The sequence below is a fragment of the Dermacentor variabilis genome, chromosome 1 (assembly GCF_050947875.1).
Source record: "Dermacentor variabilis isolate Ectoservices chromosome 1, ASM5094787v1, whole genome shotgun sequence".
Taxonomy (NCBI): domain Eukaryota; kingdom Metazoa; phylum Arthropoda; class Arachnida; order Ixodida; family Ixodidae; genus Dermacentor; species Dermacentor variabilis.
The window spans coordinates 60,809,653-60,827,611 of record NC_134568.1 but is presented as its reverse complement, the minus strand read 5'-3'; positions in this window follow the sequence as shown (position 1 = coordinate 60,827,611).

The window sequence follows — 17,959 nt, the reverse complement described above, 5'->3', positions numbered from 1 at the left end:
GAAAATAATAGCCGACATGCAGGGCCTTAAAAGCCAATGCACGGCTACAAGTGCTGCACTCGCCAATTTAAGCAAGGGGTTAGCGGATCTAGAGGGTGATTATCAGAAACTACTACCAATGCAAATCGAGATACAGACTATACGGGCGGATACCGAGCAAATAGTAAGGCTTGTTCACGCTCTGAATGCCCGCGTTGACAATGCAGAGAATCGCTCAAGGCGAAACAATCGTCAGTTTTACGGCCTTCCTGACACAGCAGCATCAAAACGTCGGCCGCGTTTGAAGAAAAATTTTTACGTCTATGCTCAGACCACGTGAATGTGCCACTTGAACCTCAAGACATAGAGCGAGCTCATCGCGTTGGTCGCTGTTCTGCTAATTGCCCACGCCCACTAATTGTTAGGTTTAATCATATAAGAAAAAAAATGGTGCTCTCAAATGGGCGCTAACATAAAGGGACTCTAAAGGTTAATATTAAGTCAACGTGGACTGTTGAAATACCATCCCAGAAACCTCGAAACACTTGTTTCGTGCGAAGAGACTTATTTTAAGAGAAAATGCGTTCTGGAGCATCCACGTACCTCTAGCGCAGTTCAGATCACCCGCCCTCCGATCGAGGAGTATTGACGTCATGGTCTCATAGTGACGTTGCGCCGTCGGTGAGTAAAACGGCTCCCGCAGACGGCGCTACAGCTTTTCTGCACAAAACGCAAACGTGCGGCCAGAAAGAGCCAAGACAGAGCCGACAGCAGCGCGAAAGCGGAACTATGGTGGCTAGCGGAAGGGAAAGCGCACGACGATAAGCTGGTTCTTTAATTTATGGCGCCAACTTCGACGCTCGTTGCAATGGATGACCCTGACAACGACACATTAGCTCGCGATGCTGGGCTCGAGTTCAGCGATTTAAGCACTGATGAACGTGGCCTGCTGTTGAGGGCTCGCGCTGCCGGCGTGGTTGCGTACTACTACGACGACGGCCTGCTTTGAAAGGCACTTCACGCGACTTCAGTAAGTCGGCGTTGAACTCGTAATCCTCTGGACGAAAGTGCAGCGAGCACACTATACGTGATTTTTCGGCTCTTTGCCAGCGCGCTGTGGCAGAGGAGGAGGAGGAGACAAAGGAGAGAAAAGACAGGGAGGTTAGCCAGTGTAAGTACCGGCTGGCTACCCTGTGCTGGGGAAAGGGGTAAAGGGAATAAAAGGAGAAAGATAAGAAGAGGAAAAAAATGGAAAAAAGAAAATTCACACAGTAACGCGAAACTACGCGCTACAACGTTCAAAGGCGTTCGCACAATTCGCATGTCCTTAAAAACTTCAACAGAGCCCTTAAGGCCTTGAGTGCCGAAGCCCGTCTGGACCAATGTCCTAGAGCTTTTTCCTCTGTAAAAGGGCGATTGTCCAGTTTTGCGAGAACGGTCACGAGCACTTTTCTTCGCACTTTGTAACGGGGACATTCACAAAGGAGGTGTTCAATCGTCTCCTCGCAGCCGCAGGTGTCACAAGTAGGGCTGTCGGCCATTCCAATGCGGAACGAATAGGAGTTCGTGAATGCCACGCCGAGCCACAGGCGGCACAGAAGTGTTGCTTCCGCTCGTGGCAACCCTGGTGGTAGGCGGAGTTGCAGACGTGGATCCAATCTGTGGAGACGTGCGTTCGTGAATTCACTGGTGTTCCACAGATTCTGTGTAAGCTCGTGGGTGAGGGAGCGAAGACTTGTGGCTGCATCTGTTCTTGACAGCGGTATGGGTATAATCTGGGCACCATCATGAGCCGACCGGGCAGCGTCATCCGCACTGTCATTTCCTGAAATTCCGCAGTGACCCGGTATCCACTGGTTGATGATGTTGTGTCCCTTGTTGATAGCGTGATGGTGGAGTAGTCGGATTTCTGCGACTAGTTGCTCATTTGGTCCATGGTTGTAAGGGGACATCAGACACTGAAGAGCTGCCTTTGAGTTACATAAGATGGACCATGAATGCGATGATTTGTGAACAATAAACTCCAGAGCAGCAAGGATAGCTGCGAGTTCTGCAGCCGTCGATGATGTAATGTGAGATGTCTTGAACTTGAGGGTGACACACTCTGCGGGAATCACCACTGCTCCAGCTGAACTATTAGAGGAGACAGAACCATCCGTGTAAATGTGGATGCGTCCTCTGTGCTTTTCATGTAGCACTGAAAGCACGGTTTGTTTGAGGGCGAAAGTTGACTCTCTGTTTTCTTTTTGATACCGGGAATAACAAGAAGAGCCTGGAGTGGATGGAGGCACCACAGCGGTTGAGATGGTCGTGCTGCAGGCGTGAAGTTTGATGGTAAAGTTCCATGGTTTGCGGCAATAATTTTGCTAAACGCTGAACGAGGTCGAGCGGCAGGAAGGGAGGCGAGATGATGCGATGGAAGTCGGGCGAAGTGCCTGATATGCATCCTTAAAGTGTCGACTTGAAGATACGTGTTGATGGGGTGGTCATGCGCAATGGCTATTGTTGCTGCCGTGGACGCACATCTGGGAAGACCAAGGCAAATTCGCAGAGCTTGAGCTTGTACAGATTGGAGGGCAGGGAGGTTGGTCTTGCCGGTCCCACCCAGTACAGGTAAGCTATAGCGTAGGAGACCGAGGAACAGTGCGTTATAGAGTTGGAGCATTGCACTCACAGACGCACCCCATGACTTTCCCGCAAGAAATCTGAGCACGTGGGTTATCACGACTAATTTCCTTTTTAGGTAGAAGATATGAGGACTCCAGGAAAGGTCTCGATCTATTATCACTCCTAGAAAGCGGTGCGTCTTCTCGTAGGCAATTGGCTGTCCATTAATTCTGATAACGTACGGTTTCATTGCTTTACGCGTGAAAGCGACTATAGAGCACTTCTCGCAGGACAGCTCCAGACCTCGTTAGACCTGATGACCGTTACATGATAGACCGTTAGACCTCGTCCAGACCTGATGTTAGTGTGGCTGCTTTTTGAAGTCTCGCGCGCACCTGAGGACGCGCCGCTCCTGATGACCAAATGCATATATGGACACATGGACGGATTCCGGAAGGGTATGAACCAGGTCGATGAGCACCAGGTTAAATAGAGTGGGGCTCAAGACTCCGCCTTGTGGTACGCCTCGGTAGGTGTTGCGTTGTGATGATACACCGTCCTCTGTTTGCACAAAGAATTACCTGTCCTTCAAGAAGCTGGATATCCACCGAAAAACAAGGCCGCCTAAGCCGACATCGCCCAAGGCGTCCAGGATGGCTTGATGGGTTACGTTGTCATATGCGCCTTTAACATCCAGGAACATCGCCGCTGACAGTCTCCTGAGGCTTTTTTCGTGCTGAACAGACGAGACAAGATCTATGACGTTGTCTATAGAAGAGCGTCCGCGTCGAAAGCCTGCCATAGCGTCAGGATATAACTTGTAGCGTTCTAGATACCACTCTAGACGCGTCAGCACCATCCTCTCCATCACCTTTCCTAGACAACTGGCCAGAGCAATGGGACGATAAGACGCCACGTCTAGGAGTGATTTACCTGGCTTGAGCAAAGGCACAAGGCGGCTGGACTTCCATGCAGCAGGAACTTCTCCTTCACGCCATGAATTATTGTACACGTCTAGAAGTGCATGCCGGGCTGTTTGACCGAGGTTTCCAAGAGCTGCGTATGTCACCCCGTCAGGCCCAGGCGATGAGGAACGTCTGCACGCTGCCAACTCCGCCTGCAACTCCGCCTGCAACTCCTCGATGGAAAACAGATTGTCCATACGAGAATCCCGCGAGATTGGAACATCACGGGGATCACGTGCAGCGAACGATGGCGGTAGACCAGCAACCTTGAAACAGAAGTGCTCCGCTACGTCGATCTCTCTGCGACCTTGGTAGAGAGCCAGGCATTTGAAGGGGTGGCGTTGTTGCGGTGATGTTCGAAGACCACGCACTGTTCTCCATATATGTGACAGGGGTTTATGCGGATCAAGGGTATCACAGAAGGTTTTCCATCCTGCAGGGAGTTGATCCGACGCTGGATCTTCTTCTGTATGCGTCTCGCCTCCCTTAGGTCGTAGATGGACTTGGTGCGCCTGTACCTTCTTTCCGCGCGACGGCGGATTGCTCGAAGCCGCTCTAATTCTGCTTCGAATTCAGAAAATTTAGGAATAGGCCTAAAAGATCTCGTGGCTTCTTGAGCAGCGGCGTTAATTAGCTTCTCGATGTTGCCAGGCAAACAGTCCTGGATCTCTTGGCAATTCTTCTCCATGAACAACGTATATTTAGGCCAGTCGATGTGATGAAGAACTGTAGTAGAGTGTGACTTGCGTATGCCGTCGATTTTAACATATGTTTAACATATCATTTCACACTGGCACTGAGGCATCTTGAAACAAAAGTCCAGGCAGCTGCTGTATGTCAATCCCCGCAAAAAAGTGGGACTGCCATAATTTAGGCAGCAGAGCTCATGGTCCGACGCGAAGGATAGTACACGTCTTCCTCGACAGTCCATCTTTAAGCTTCCCCATAGCGGATGATGCGCATTGAAGTCGCCGGTAATAACCCATGGTCCAGGTGTCGCTGTTAAAATTGCACCTAGTCTTGCGTTGTCAAATCGACTCGAAGGTGAAATGTAGGCACCTATGAGCGTGAGTGCGACGTTCTTGCATTTTATAGTCAAACACACGTACTGATCGTCGTCATCAGGTGCCACTGGGTGCAAAACATATGTGAAATCGCATCTGATATAAACGATGACTTTGCTGCGGTCGCTACAGGTGGCAGACATGAAAGCTTCATATCCTGATAGGCGGATGGCGCTCTCAAGGTTTGGTTCACAAATGACGATTATTGGAAATTTGTTCTTAAAAACAAACGGACGAAAGTCCGAAATGCGCGATTTAATGCCTCTGACATTGCATTGGAAGATAGACGCTTCCTTGACCTCTTTAAGGAACGAATGTAGAGGAGCAGCCATGGTGCTTCTCAAGACCGGACAGTACCGGATTCAGGGCATCTAGTATTTGAAGTGCGCCTCGAGCCGCTGGAGTGTGTATGGCGGTCAGTAGGGCTCGTAGCGTGTTCATAAGGGCCCTTATCATGGTGACAACTTGTTTGTCGTTGTCTTGGTTGCTGCCAGAAGGTGAAGCATGATTCGGCGAGCGTGCTACATCTTGTCGCTCCGCTGGTGGATCTAGCCGTGGCAATGGCGGCCACTCCTCGCTTGAGGCAATGATATTGGAGACTTTCTGCTGAGGAATCTCATTGCTGCTGTTGCTAGTTGTATGCGGAAGTTTTTGGACTGTCAGTGGACGCGATGTATCCTTAGCAATAGCAGTGGGTTTCCTAGATCTCCGGCGACGTGAACATCGACGTAGCACCTTAGCGGCAGCCTCCCTGTGCGAGGAACCATCCCTGACCATTTGCCTCAAGACTTTCGCCTCATTTTTCACATGTGGGCAATTCTTCGAAGTTGCATCGTGAGAGCCCTGACAATTAGCGCACTTTTGGTTTTCTGCACGACAGGCGTCGGAGCTGTGCGACTCAGAGCACCGTGAGCACACGGCAGCATTCGTGCAAATCGCACTAACGTGCCCTATCCTTTGACACTTCCTGCACTGAAGCGGCTTTGGGACAAAAGGCCGTACAATGTGTCGGAAGTGACCGACCTTGACGTGTGACGGCAGGCTGTCTCCCTTGAAAGTTAACTTGACACACTGCGAGTTTCCCAGGCGATGGGCTTGCAATATTGCAATTCCCTCTGTCGCCGGCTTGATGAGTATATGCAGGTCAGCATCGCTTATGGAATTATCTACGTCATACACAACGCCGGCCGTAGACTCATGATGGTCTTGTTTATAGCAGCATACGTTGCTGTATCCAGCACCTTAACGTTGCTCAGAATGTCTAGCGCGCTGCGGTTTGTGACATCTATAGCGAGGATGTTCTTACGGGCGTTGATCTTTACATCTTTGATCTGCCCCGGAACAAGTGCTTCGAGCGATACAGATGTGGCTTGGCGGTTGATCCGGTTTAGATTGTCGCTAACAGCCACAGGCACAAATAAAATGGTGAGGTCTGATGGCTTTCGCGTCGGGATCACAGTTTCCTTACTTGTGGAAGGAGATGTCCTGACGAGTCTGCTCTTTGCTTTGTGCTTCGCTACGGGCACGAAGTCGCTGTCATCCGAGGTTTCATCACTGGTTCCTGAGTAGATCACAGTGTCCTCGCTGTCGGTGTCACTCGGGCGATTAGACCGCTTTCTCGGTGCGGCCGCTGTTGACGTAGAAGGACCAGGAACCTCTCCAGGCGACTCCGCGTCCATCACCGTAGTTAAGGGAGCGGCGTCTCCCACAAAGTAGCTTCAAATTCTCAGCGACAAAAAGGCAGAGGTACGGCGCTTAACCACTCCGAACGGAGAGGTTCACTCGTCGGCACACAGTGATAAGTAACGTTGGATTCGCCGCTGCAACTGCCCTTGGCCCAGTTCCGCGGACCGTTCGCGCATCCCACGACATCACATGGACGTGGCATTCTCGCTGCTTGTTCCAAATGCAAGTTTCGCGAGCCAGCAGGACAACCGCAGGACGATGCGATAAAGGAACAACTGAAGCTCCAAAGCGCGCGCGGCGCAAAGTTGAGCGCGCAGAGTCGAGCGAAAACGAAACCTTCCGATCACCCATACTACTCAAGGGTAACGGCAAAATGTTATTTTTTCTTAGAAACGAATAGAAGTAGACGAGCAGCATTTTCTTCCGTCTTATAATCTAATGAAATGATCTTTTTAATACGAGTAGTTGAGCACTAGTGACATAAATTATGATGAGGAGCGCTTTCGTCATCGGGCTAGTACCGGAATGTCGCTGGGGGGTCTCAAATCATGTCATGCACTTACCTCAATTTCTCGGTTACTAAAGCTCTGTTCGCGATTATATTGACGCCTTAGACGTTCTAGAGCATTGCTTTATCACTTTAACTTGACTTTCTGGTAACCTTTAGTGTCCCTGGGCACTGATCTCAGCATGGGTGAGGATTTTTCCCCAGCAGTTAGGGACGCCCGCAAGCAACTTGTTTCCTTTGCGAAAGCCAAATCTGTGCCATTTTCTTTGCGCTTTAAAACTCTTTTCATTGGTTCTAAGCGCTACGTGTTCGATGACGCATCGCAAACAATGAAAAAAAAAATATAGCAGTCATCACATCATTTCCCTTTCAATAATTTATACTAATATACGAAGCTTCATTCCAAAACGAGAACACGTGTCTAACCTGGTGCTGTCGTCCAACAGCAACGTTCTTGTACTCACGGAAACGTGGCTTTGTAACGGCATCTATGACTCGGAAGTGTTGGCTGATTTGCCAAACTTCAGCGTCTTTCGAAAAGGTCGTGCCAGGACTAGAGGAGGTGTGCTTATTGCCGTTAGTCAACAGTTGTCGTGCTCTGCTATAAACATCACATCAGAATTAAAAATACTGTTTATTCTATGCCATGCCGTCCCACAGTCTGTAATTTTAGGTGTATGTTACAGGCCTCCTCGCAATAGCGCCGACTTCGCTCGTAATTTAAAAAATGCACTAAATGTGGTTTGCTCTCGCTATCCTAATGCCGACCTTCTTTTTGGAGACTTTAACTTACCAGACATTGATTGGCGCAACACAGTACCCTCTCTAGTAAACCAAACCGAAGCGAGAGATTTTCTGGACGTTTGCCTCAACTTTAATCTAACACAACTCATATTAGAGCCAACGCGCGTCACCCAAGACACTGCAAACATTTTAGATTTAGTACTGGTCAGCCGTCCAGACAGTTTGTCGCCCATCACCTTTCTTAGATAAATTAGTGATTACAAGGTCGTCCATGCTTCTTTTCGCTTTGCTCCAGCTCTGCGGCAGAAGCGCGAGAAAACTATACACTTATATGACAAAGGTAATTATGATGCAATATGTGAACATTTACAGAATTCTCCACATTTCTTCCAAGATACGTTTCATAACCGCAGCATTCATGAAACTTGGCTGATATTCAAACAAAAAATAAACAACTTAGCGAACCGGTTCATACCGAAAATCACCTTTCGAACACATGAACAAAAACCATGGTTTAACATATCGTTAAAAAGACCCAAAAACAAAAAGAAACGCATGTATCGCGCCGCAAAATGCAGGACGAACACGTGTGCATGGGGAAAATACTCGCATACCTATCAGCAATTCGCAAGGCGAAAGGCGCATTCTTTGGTGATGACCTTCGGAAACGTTTATTCAATAACACCAAAAAATTCTGGCAGGTAATAAACCCTCAAGAACGGCACAGTGTAACACTTACCAATGAAGGAGGTGAAATGGTCGACGTTGTAAAGTGCGCGAACCTTTTTAATGCAGCTTTTGTCTCTGTATTTACAGAATAGCCTACCACTTGCCCTTTTTCTTCGCGTAATAATGCAACAAGTGTTATGCCAACCATTACATTTTCGCCAGATGGTATCTCATCGTTAATTGACATCTTAAACTCGCATCGTCAGCCGGCGTGGATAACATTAATTCGAAACTGTTAAAGAACACTAAACATGTCACCGCGGTGTTCATGTGTTTGCTATTCTCGCAGTCACTTCCAACTGGTGAAATACCATATGATTGGAAGGTGGGGAGGGTTGTTCCCATCCACAAAGCAGGTGACAGGAATTGCCCGCTTAATTATCGCCCCATTTCATTAACGAGTGTGCCCTGTAAGCTCATGGAACTCGTCATGTACACAGAAATCGTGAAGTTCCTTGAATCGAACAAATACTTTCATTCTTAATAGCATAGGTTCTGCAAAGGCTTTTCCTGCGAAACACAACTGGCCATTTGTTCTGCATGATATTCACACCAACTTAGGTTCTAACCTCCAAACAGACGCGATATTTCTAGATTTTGCAAAAGCGTTCGACAAGGTACCACACCAACGCCTACTACTAAAACTTTCTCTTGCGAAACTTCACCCCGACATTTTGCGATGGATTGAAGCGTTCTTGACAAACCGATCTCCGTTCGTTACAGTTAACAACCGCGCATCTAACCACCTACCAGTGACTTCCAGTGTACCGCAAGGATCTGTTCTTGGACCCCTACTCTTCTTAATATACATCGATGACCTACCCCTGCACGTGTCTTGCAACGTTCGTTCGTTCGCAGACGACTGCGTCATGTATCGAACAATTACTAGCACATCTAATCAACACTTACTTCAGGAGAACATTAAAGGAAACTGAAAGGTTTTACAGAAAAAAATGAGTGAAGAGCTGCACGTCATGGTTTTCAGCCCTTCGAATTCGAATATCGCATCGAAATTGAGCTAAAGAAAGCGCAAACAGATTTTATTTCGACGAAAAGTACAGCAGCAGACTCGGGGCAGCTCGCGGGGCTCGCGCGCCTCGTTTCCGCCTGTGATTGGTCGGGCGCCTCGTGACGTCAACAATGGTGTTCGTCCGGACCGACCGCTGCCGCTACACATGAAACACAGTGCACGGTAGTTTGGTGCTGTTTTGCTGAGACGGTAATGGAAAATTTCGAGAGTTTAATTGCGTTTCTCTGAGGAGTTCGGCGTCAAGTCCAAACCCCATGTGGGCGATTTTGCGCGCGACGGCGACGGTCGACGGCTTCGAGCGACAAAACGGGCCGTCGCTTGAACAGATATCGCTCGGTGTTGTCGTTCGATCGCTCGTTTCTAGAAATCTAGAACTTGTCGCACGTCGCCCGGAAGTGCTATGAGCGACTAGCCAATAACGCGAAGCCAGAACTGGATGTACGTAGCTCAAATACTACTGATTGTCGTACGGAACGAGCAAACTAAAAAAATTTACACGTGCGAGAATAAGAGCCTAGTGCAAGACCTTCAGAAATATTTTATGCTCCTTTTTACAGTAAAATATGTTAAATTAATAAAGCACGCGTCACGCTAGTTTCGGCGCGTGTATATTGCTTCCCTCATACCTTGAAGTCGTCGCTCAACGCCGTCGCTCGCGTGGAGTTGTGTTGCGCTTCACAAACATGAGTTGCTCGAAAGAGGTGCTTGACAGCCGATTTCGCTTCGCTGTCATTATCAGGGATGCCGTATAAAACACGCGTTCCACGTCAGCTGACGTCGCATTCACAGTGAAAACTGCCCTTGCGAGGCGGAAAAGCAAGGGAAAGCGGCTAGCCTTCGCTTTCCAATAGGTCAGGGGCTTAACCGTGTCTGTGCAAGTTCTCGCTGTAAGGTTAACAGAAATTTCCCCTGCAATTTTTCATGATGTTTTTAAACACGAGTCTGCTTGGCTCTGCTTCAGATCGTCTGCATTCGCGACGGTGCTGGCGCTGTCCTGCCCTAACAAAAGAGGTCCCCTCCCCAGCACAACAGAACAGACCTGCTCGGCCGTTAAAGCCGTTAAAACATGCTCACTATGCAAATACTATAGGTAGCGGGAGAAATGCCCCTATGGGAATTAGTAGGGTGGTTGTACTGCATGAGCTATGTCACCAAACTACTATCCCTTGACCTTGGTAACGTGTTTTGCGCATTTTTGCTGTTCTTAACGCGTCTGATGACAGCTTTATGGTGCGTTCATCGGTAACTCGATAAAACTACCAAGATGCATTTCCTTCATTGAGGAATTACAGGAATGGAATTGAACTGTTCGGCCATTCCCAGAGTGGGACTGGGCTGTTTTTTTTTTCATTCCGAGGAATTGGAATGGAATGGTGGGCCCATTCCGCAACACTGCAAGGTAGATGGCGATTATCGTTGTGGAACAAGATAAGCTCTAAAGGGTGCAAACTTTTTAAAGAGTTTATCGTTGTGGGGCAAGATAAGCCCCAAAGACTGTAGACTTTAAGAGTGTACACTCTTAAAAAGTTTGCTCCTTTTGGGGCTTATCTTGTTCCACAACGATAATCGTCACCTATCTTTTCCACATTTTCTTTTTTTAACGCTGCGCGCCCGGCTCTTCCTAGTCACGAACGGCTTGCGCGTTATTAGCGTGACACAGCATTCTAGACAGGAAAGTATCAAGCCCCGAGTTTTCAAGAAAGGATACGAAAGCAAGGGAGATTACGATTATCGTTGTGGAACAAGATAAGCCCCAAAGGATGCAAACTTCTTTAAGAGTGTTAAAAAAGAAGAAAAGACACGGAAGGTACGTAGACTACGACTACACTCTTAAAAAGGTTTACACCTTTTGGGGTGTATATCTGTCATACAACAACAATCGACATCGGGGGCGCTATTCTGGACATTCCGCCATTTTCTTCGGTGCGTGACGTAGGCGCGGCGCAAACAAAATGGCGCTGGTGGCCCAGTTTTGCTTACGTAACGTGACGCCTACTTGACTGAGGTTTTTTAGCGCACGAGAAGGGACGAAAGACTACATTTTAATCTTGCAATTACAAAAAATTTTTTTGGCTATGCATGGTCGTTCTTTCATCTTTGATAAGATCTTAACTTTCCATAACACATGTCTCGTTGCAGTCTCATTTGACTAGAAATCAGTGCATATGCGCATGCGTACGGTTGTGTGTGTTACCTATATATATGTGTGTACCGCTTTGTGGAATAAAACCATTGTTGGAAGTTAGCGCTGTGTCCTCGTCTCGCCACTGTCTTTCGTCCCTTCTCGTGCGATAAAAAACCTCAGTTATGGAATACCAACACGCCCTAACCTACGCTCTTTCAAGCCTACTTGACGTTTCGCCTAAGAAACTGAAATGAAGGCACTGAATGTAGCGTTATCAGTAAAGCAAAACAGGGGCCGAATCTTATAACGGTTCGGAATACGAACCGTCCGCTTCGCCGCTTACGTCATTAGATGTGCCACTCCCAAGCAGGCGGTGGAAGAAGGGGAGTACGCGACCAATAGATGAGAGGGTGCCACCTCTGAAGTGTACGTCGTTATATGACGAGCTAATCGAGGAATCGCAGAATGTTTCTGCTTGCGAAATGAATGTAAAATATAAATTAAATATTATACGCCAAGTTTTGAAGTGTAAACTTGTGGTGTCGGGCGTTTACGCAATGCAGAAGTAATTTATTAATGTCATTCTTTTTCATTCTCAGCCCACAGGCGGTATCGTAAGCGTAAATGAGTTGGCCGCGGAGTTGGCAGAGCGCAGGGCTATGTCGTCTGCCACTAGGAGCTCGCACGATGCACGCAACAGGAACGCACTACCAGCACTTCTCAAGTAGCTAGCACGACAAAACCGTGAACTGGTTCTTAGGGACACCTTTACTAGCCGACTTTATCAATTTTCCTTCTTTTTTCGCCCTTCGTCATCGGCTCGGACATGACTCGCTCGCCGCCGCGCTGCCGCTATCCCTGCGATCTGCCCCACGGCGCGTCGCGTGATAGAAGCAGTGGAACTTGAATCGAACATTACGGTATACGGGCCCTGCATTGCCTGCGCGAAGTCAAATCGAAGAGTGTGGTGCTGACGGTGCGCGCTGTGCCGTGAAATTGAGAAACAAAGTATGGCACTCCCGACCTAGAGAAAAAAGGGCAGCCAAATAATAGAGCTCCACAATACCTTCCCGTCCTGACTGTATAAATTTATCAGCCGAACGAAGGAAGCGCTGAACCAGCCTGGGTTGAACCCTTCTGAATGCTGAACGGCGATCTGCGAGCTATTCGCACTGGCGATAGCACTGGGAATTCGATCTCACCATGCAAATATCTCCTTGGCATTGACTTTGAAGCTGAAGTCACGGCAAAGCTGACCCTGCCCTTCAACCGGCCAACACAGTAAATGCGAGAGCAACTTTGCGGACAATGCCGGCAGCAGAGATCTAGGCAATTCCGATTAATGCTTCGCGTCCGACTGAGCTCTGGGAGCTGCAGGCCGTTGCCGATGAACCGCAGCGCGCAATATCCCTTCCTCTGCGTGGAATGACCACTGGTACGCTTGCACCCGAGTCTCCTCCATTTGATAGCGTAGCCTGCAAAAAGTCTACTTAGAAAGCCGGCAGGGGCGGTGCAACTCATTATCCTTCATTTCTTCGAACGCGTATCGCACTTCCAGCCGTGGCTGATACTGAAAGACCAACGCCGCCACGCCAAGCAGACGACGAAGGCAAGTAATAGCCTCCGAAGCAACCAACGCACGCGCGCGCGACGCCCGCACGTCTCCGGGGACGCGCGACCGGCGCGCGCGGCCAGGGTCACAAGCCAACAGCCAAGCCACAGCAACGGAACCCAAAGCGGACTACCCCTTCTCCGGTTCGTATACGACCGGTTCGCTTTGAAGATGATTGACAGATGCGTGACGTATTCGAAAATTGCGATACCGCCCCGCTGCCTCTGACGACCTGTGACGTAATCAAAATTTTGGCCAATCAGGTGAGGCCAAAGGAACGGTTCCCCAACCGAACCGTTATAAGATTCGGCCCCAGTTTTCCTCCGCAGTAAAAATAAAGCAGCTATCTCAAAGCATATGATTATTCCGTCGAAAACGCTTCTCACTTCCGTCGTCTGCTGCGTACAAGCCGTCGTCTGCTTCAATAGCTAGGATGCGTGTCCCCGGAAAATGGAATGAGTCATCGCAGGTTGGCGCCAACGCGCTTGTTTTCTTGCTTGAGACAACATACGCGACCTACCAGTGGTGATGCGCGCACGTTCTAGGCCACGTTATCGCTATCTCGTGAAACGCAAGTGACTCAGCCCGACTCGGCTGGCTGAGAAACGGCCGAATATCACCGATAGCGTTGCGCGCGCCAGAGATATCCACTAGCGCGACGCAAGCGCCGGCGCTGCCATCTCTTGTTCATTTCGCTGGTTCTCGCACCGCGGGAGGAGTATTGTAACTCTATGGCGGGAGGAAACTTAAAGGCGCCGCCTTGCGTACATTTCTTTTTATAAATTAGAAAGAGGCCGTTGTCATAACTTTTGATTGTGCGAAAAGGCATTAATCTTGATTACAATACAAATGCAGCAGTGAAAAGTGGACAACATTGCCGAAAGTTTGCTATGTTCAACCAATATTATTTCGTATAAACGCGTTCTTTTAAAAAATGATGGCCCCAAACACAAATGCCAACACTACCCGAGAGCGATGCAAATACTATGAGCACGCGTTATGAACAAAAGATTTTCGTGGCGCCAAACAGTGGGGAAAATGTGGCGATACGCATTCCTCTCGGTTGTGATTGCATATGGCTGCTCATTAGCATAATTCACGCGGCTCGTCGCAGCAGAAATTATGGCGAAAAATATCAGCAATGGCGGCCCAGCGCAATGTCACGCATCCTCAAAATGACGTTTACGAAACAGCCCTTCCTGTGACGCTCCTCACGAGATATTCCTTCAGCCAATCAGCAAGCTGGCATGGCGCATATCTTGGATCGCCACCACATATTCGCGCAATTGCAGATGCATTGCACTGGCTTCTGCACGCTACCGCTCACATTCTTTTTGAAGCGCTAACATCACAATATATCTGCCAAGGACCAAAAAAAAATGTATTAGTCCATAAAATTTGCAGCTCCACGTCACGTTTCGTCATGCATCTTGATGAAAACGCAAAATGACATTTCGCAAAACTTCCGTCTCCAGGCACAAATTTCAAGGCACGTGAGCTCGCCACAGCTATAGTGAACTATAGCCACAGCCAATCATGCAGAGAGTCAACATGGCGGATAATGGCGGCCGTGCAGCCGCCATGCGTGTGGAGAATAGCACCCCTGCCTTGCTTGCGTTTCCTTTCTGGAAAACGCCGCGCCCGCTATACTTCCTGTCGGCAATGATATATGTCATGGTGATAACGCGCATGCCGTTCGTTACTGGGAAGTACCGGGCTCGCAGCGTTAAAGAAGGAAAATGCGGACAAGAGAGATGACGTTTATAGTTGTATGGCAAGATACGACTCAAAGGGTGTAAACTTTTCTTATAGTGTATTGTTTGGGGACAAGAAAAACCCAAAGGGGTGAAAACTTTTATATGTGCTCTCTAAAAACAGTCACACTATTTTATTACAGCGAAGCTGTCTATGGCTAGGATCTGGAAAAGATGTGTCCGAGATGTTTACAAAAGCGAGTCGCGGCGGTCGCTCTGAATGCTAACTTATCAACCATGCACTCTAAAAAAAGTTTGCACCCTTTGGAGTGTATCTCTGCCACACAACAATAATAGTCATCTGCCGTGATGCGTCTCCTTTCTTGAAAACGCCGCGACCGCTACTTTCCTGTCGGGAATGCTATTCCATGCTGATAACGCGCATGACGTTCGTTACTGGAAAGTACCGGGCTCGCAGCGTTAAAGAAAGAAAACGCATCAAGGCAGATGAGGATTATTGTTGTGTGGCAGATATACACCCCAAAGGGTGCAAACTTTCTTTAGAGTGAACAATAACCGTCATGTCTTGCCGCACTTCCTTTCTTTAACGCGGCGAGCCCGGTACTTTCCAGTAACGAACGGTATGCGCGTTATCAGCATGACATAGCATTCCCGACAGGAAAGTAAGGAGCGCAGCGTTTTCAAGAAAGGAAATGCGGGCAAGACAGATGATTATTGTTGTGTGGCAAATATACACACCAACGGGTGTAAACTTTTCTTAGAGTGTATTATTGTTGCGGGACAAGCCCCAAAGGAAGTAAAATTTTTAAGAGTGCAAACTCTTAAAAAAGATTGCACCCTTAATTTGGGGCATATCTTATCCCACAACGATAATCGTTATCTTGCCCGCATTTCCTTTTTAAAACGCGTCATCAGTGAAAGTGACAGATCGGGAAAGTAGCGAGCGCGGGCTCATAAAGAAAGGGAACGCAAGCAAGACGGATGACGATTCGACGATTATTGCTTAGGTACAAAGTAACATAGGGTGTTAACATTGTGCCGAAAACAGACCAAAAATAAGCGTTTTCGGCGAGAGATAGCGTTTCTTCCTCGCATTCACTGACCCTTAGTGCGGCCAAGACAGATGCTACAGCCACGGCTGGGGTACGGTGCATAGGGGCCAGGCGTCTGCGTGCTGACGAGTCGTTACAATATTCAACGTGGGCCAATTTCAGCACCGAAATAATGAAAATTCTGGCCCATATATATATGCGTGGGTGCCGGTTGGGATCGAATTAACGGATCGAAATGACGGAAATCATCTTTGACATTCCTGAAGATCAGTCTTTCTTTCTTGTGCAAAGGTAACTAAGACCCAATTAAGAACGTCATTCCTGTACACACAGTACTGAGCCAACAGTTTGACTCAAAAGACCACCTGCCTGTTGCCACAATTAAGCTTATATATTCAAATCCCGGGTAGTTTTTTTCTGCTATTGTGATAGTCTGCGTGTGCGTGCGTGCGCGCACGCACGCACGCACGCACACACACACACACACACACACACACACACACACACACACACACACGGTGTTTTACGTAACTTGAACCAATGATTTAACAGAAATTATTAACCGCAGCTGAATGAATCCAACGACCTATGGTTTACCGTCACGTGGCGCTCCTTAAGGGTTTTCTATTGCGCTTAATTGATTAGGATCAGTAATGCACATTTTTTTAAACATTCACTTTAGGGTCAGTTGCGTTTCGTTATGTTGTAGAGGGTGTTCAAACGACCGATCCAAATTTTTGTGGCAACGCATATGCTGCGTGGCGTTTTTTTCCGGCGTTTAAAGAAAGTGTGCGAAATATGAAATAAAACCATGTGAAAGCGCTTATGCGCTACCGTATTGCAGCGCTCTCAACCGCGCTTCGTGCGAAAGAACCGTGCACACGGACCGTGGCGAAGTGAGACTGTGGAACACGAAAGGAAGCACCGTCGTCCCTGATAAGCGATAGGCTCGACGCACGGTTGAGCGCCTGCAATACGTTAGCGCACGAGCGCAGTCACGTGGTTTTAATATTTCGCGACTTTTTTTAAACGGCGGAAAAAATCGCCACGCAGCATGTACGTTGCCACAAAAAAATTGGATCGGTCGTTTTGAAATGTCCTCTACGACGTAACGAAAAGCACTTGGCCCTAAGGGAATATTAAACATTTTGCATAACTGATCTTAGTTAAATAACTAATTAGGCGCAATATAAAAAATGAGATAAATAAAAGGGAAAGGTAGGGAGGTTGACCAGATAGGAATATCTGGTTCGCTATCCTGCAAAGAGGAAGGGTAGAGAGAGTACATCAGAAGGGTGAGCATAATGCTGATGCAAAATAGGGGAAAAAAAAAAATGAAGCGTTGCAGTCGTTTGCACAGGCCAGACGTTCAAAGGAAGCACACAATCTGTGCTGTCACTTTTGTGATGCCTATTTTGTGTACAGGAAATGAGGGTCGGTTGTGGGGCGATCCTCTATTCGATGGATGCAGTGTATCGCGTATATGCAGAAACTCTTAAAAAGGTTTACGCCCTTCGGGGCTTATCTCGTCTCACTTCTGCCATGCTTGCATTTCCTTTCTTGAAAACTTGGCGCTCGCTACTTTCCTGTCGAGAATGCTGTGTCACGCTGACGACGCGTAAACCGTTTGTGACATGGGAATGACAGATGACAATTATTGCTGCGGGACAAGATACGACCCTAAGGGTGTAAACATTTAAAAAATGTAAGACTTTGAGCCAATGTAGTGTGTTGTTTGTTTAAAAGCACGTTTGTAACGATCATTAATGACTGCAGTAGGGGTATAACTTGCTGAACTGCAACTCGTGTGTCATCAGCTGGACCACTGCGGAGTAGAGTATGGACAGCAACTAAATGAAGAAATATTATTGACACCGTGGTGGCACACCATCCAGAGGCCCAAGACGGAGCCACGTACCATACCAATAATCATGGCTTCCTGCATGGCATAGCAAGATCCTTCTTTGTGCCGCCCAATCTTGGAAACCACGCCAATTCCAAACTTCACATTCCTCCACAGACGTTGAATATCACACCTTCCTTTTCAATTATACACCCTCGCTGCTAACACACCCTTGGTCGTTGCCTCGCCCACCTGCTTTACCCCTTCTCCCGTTTAGAACGCTACCTATATATACTGTGC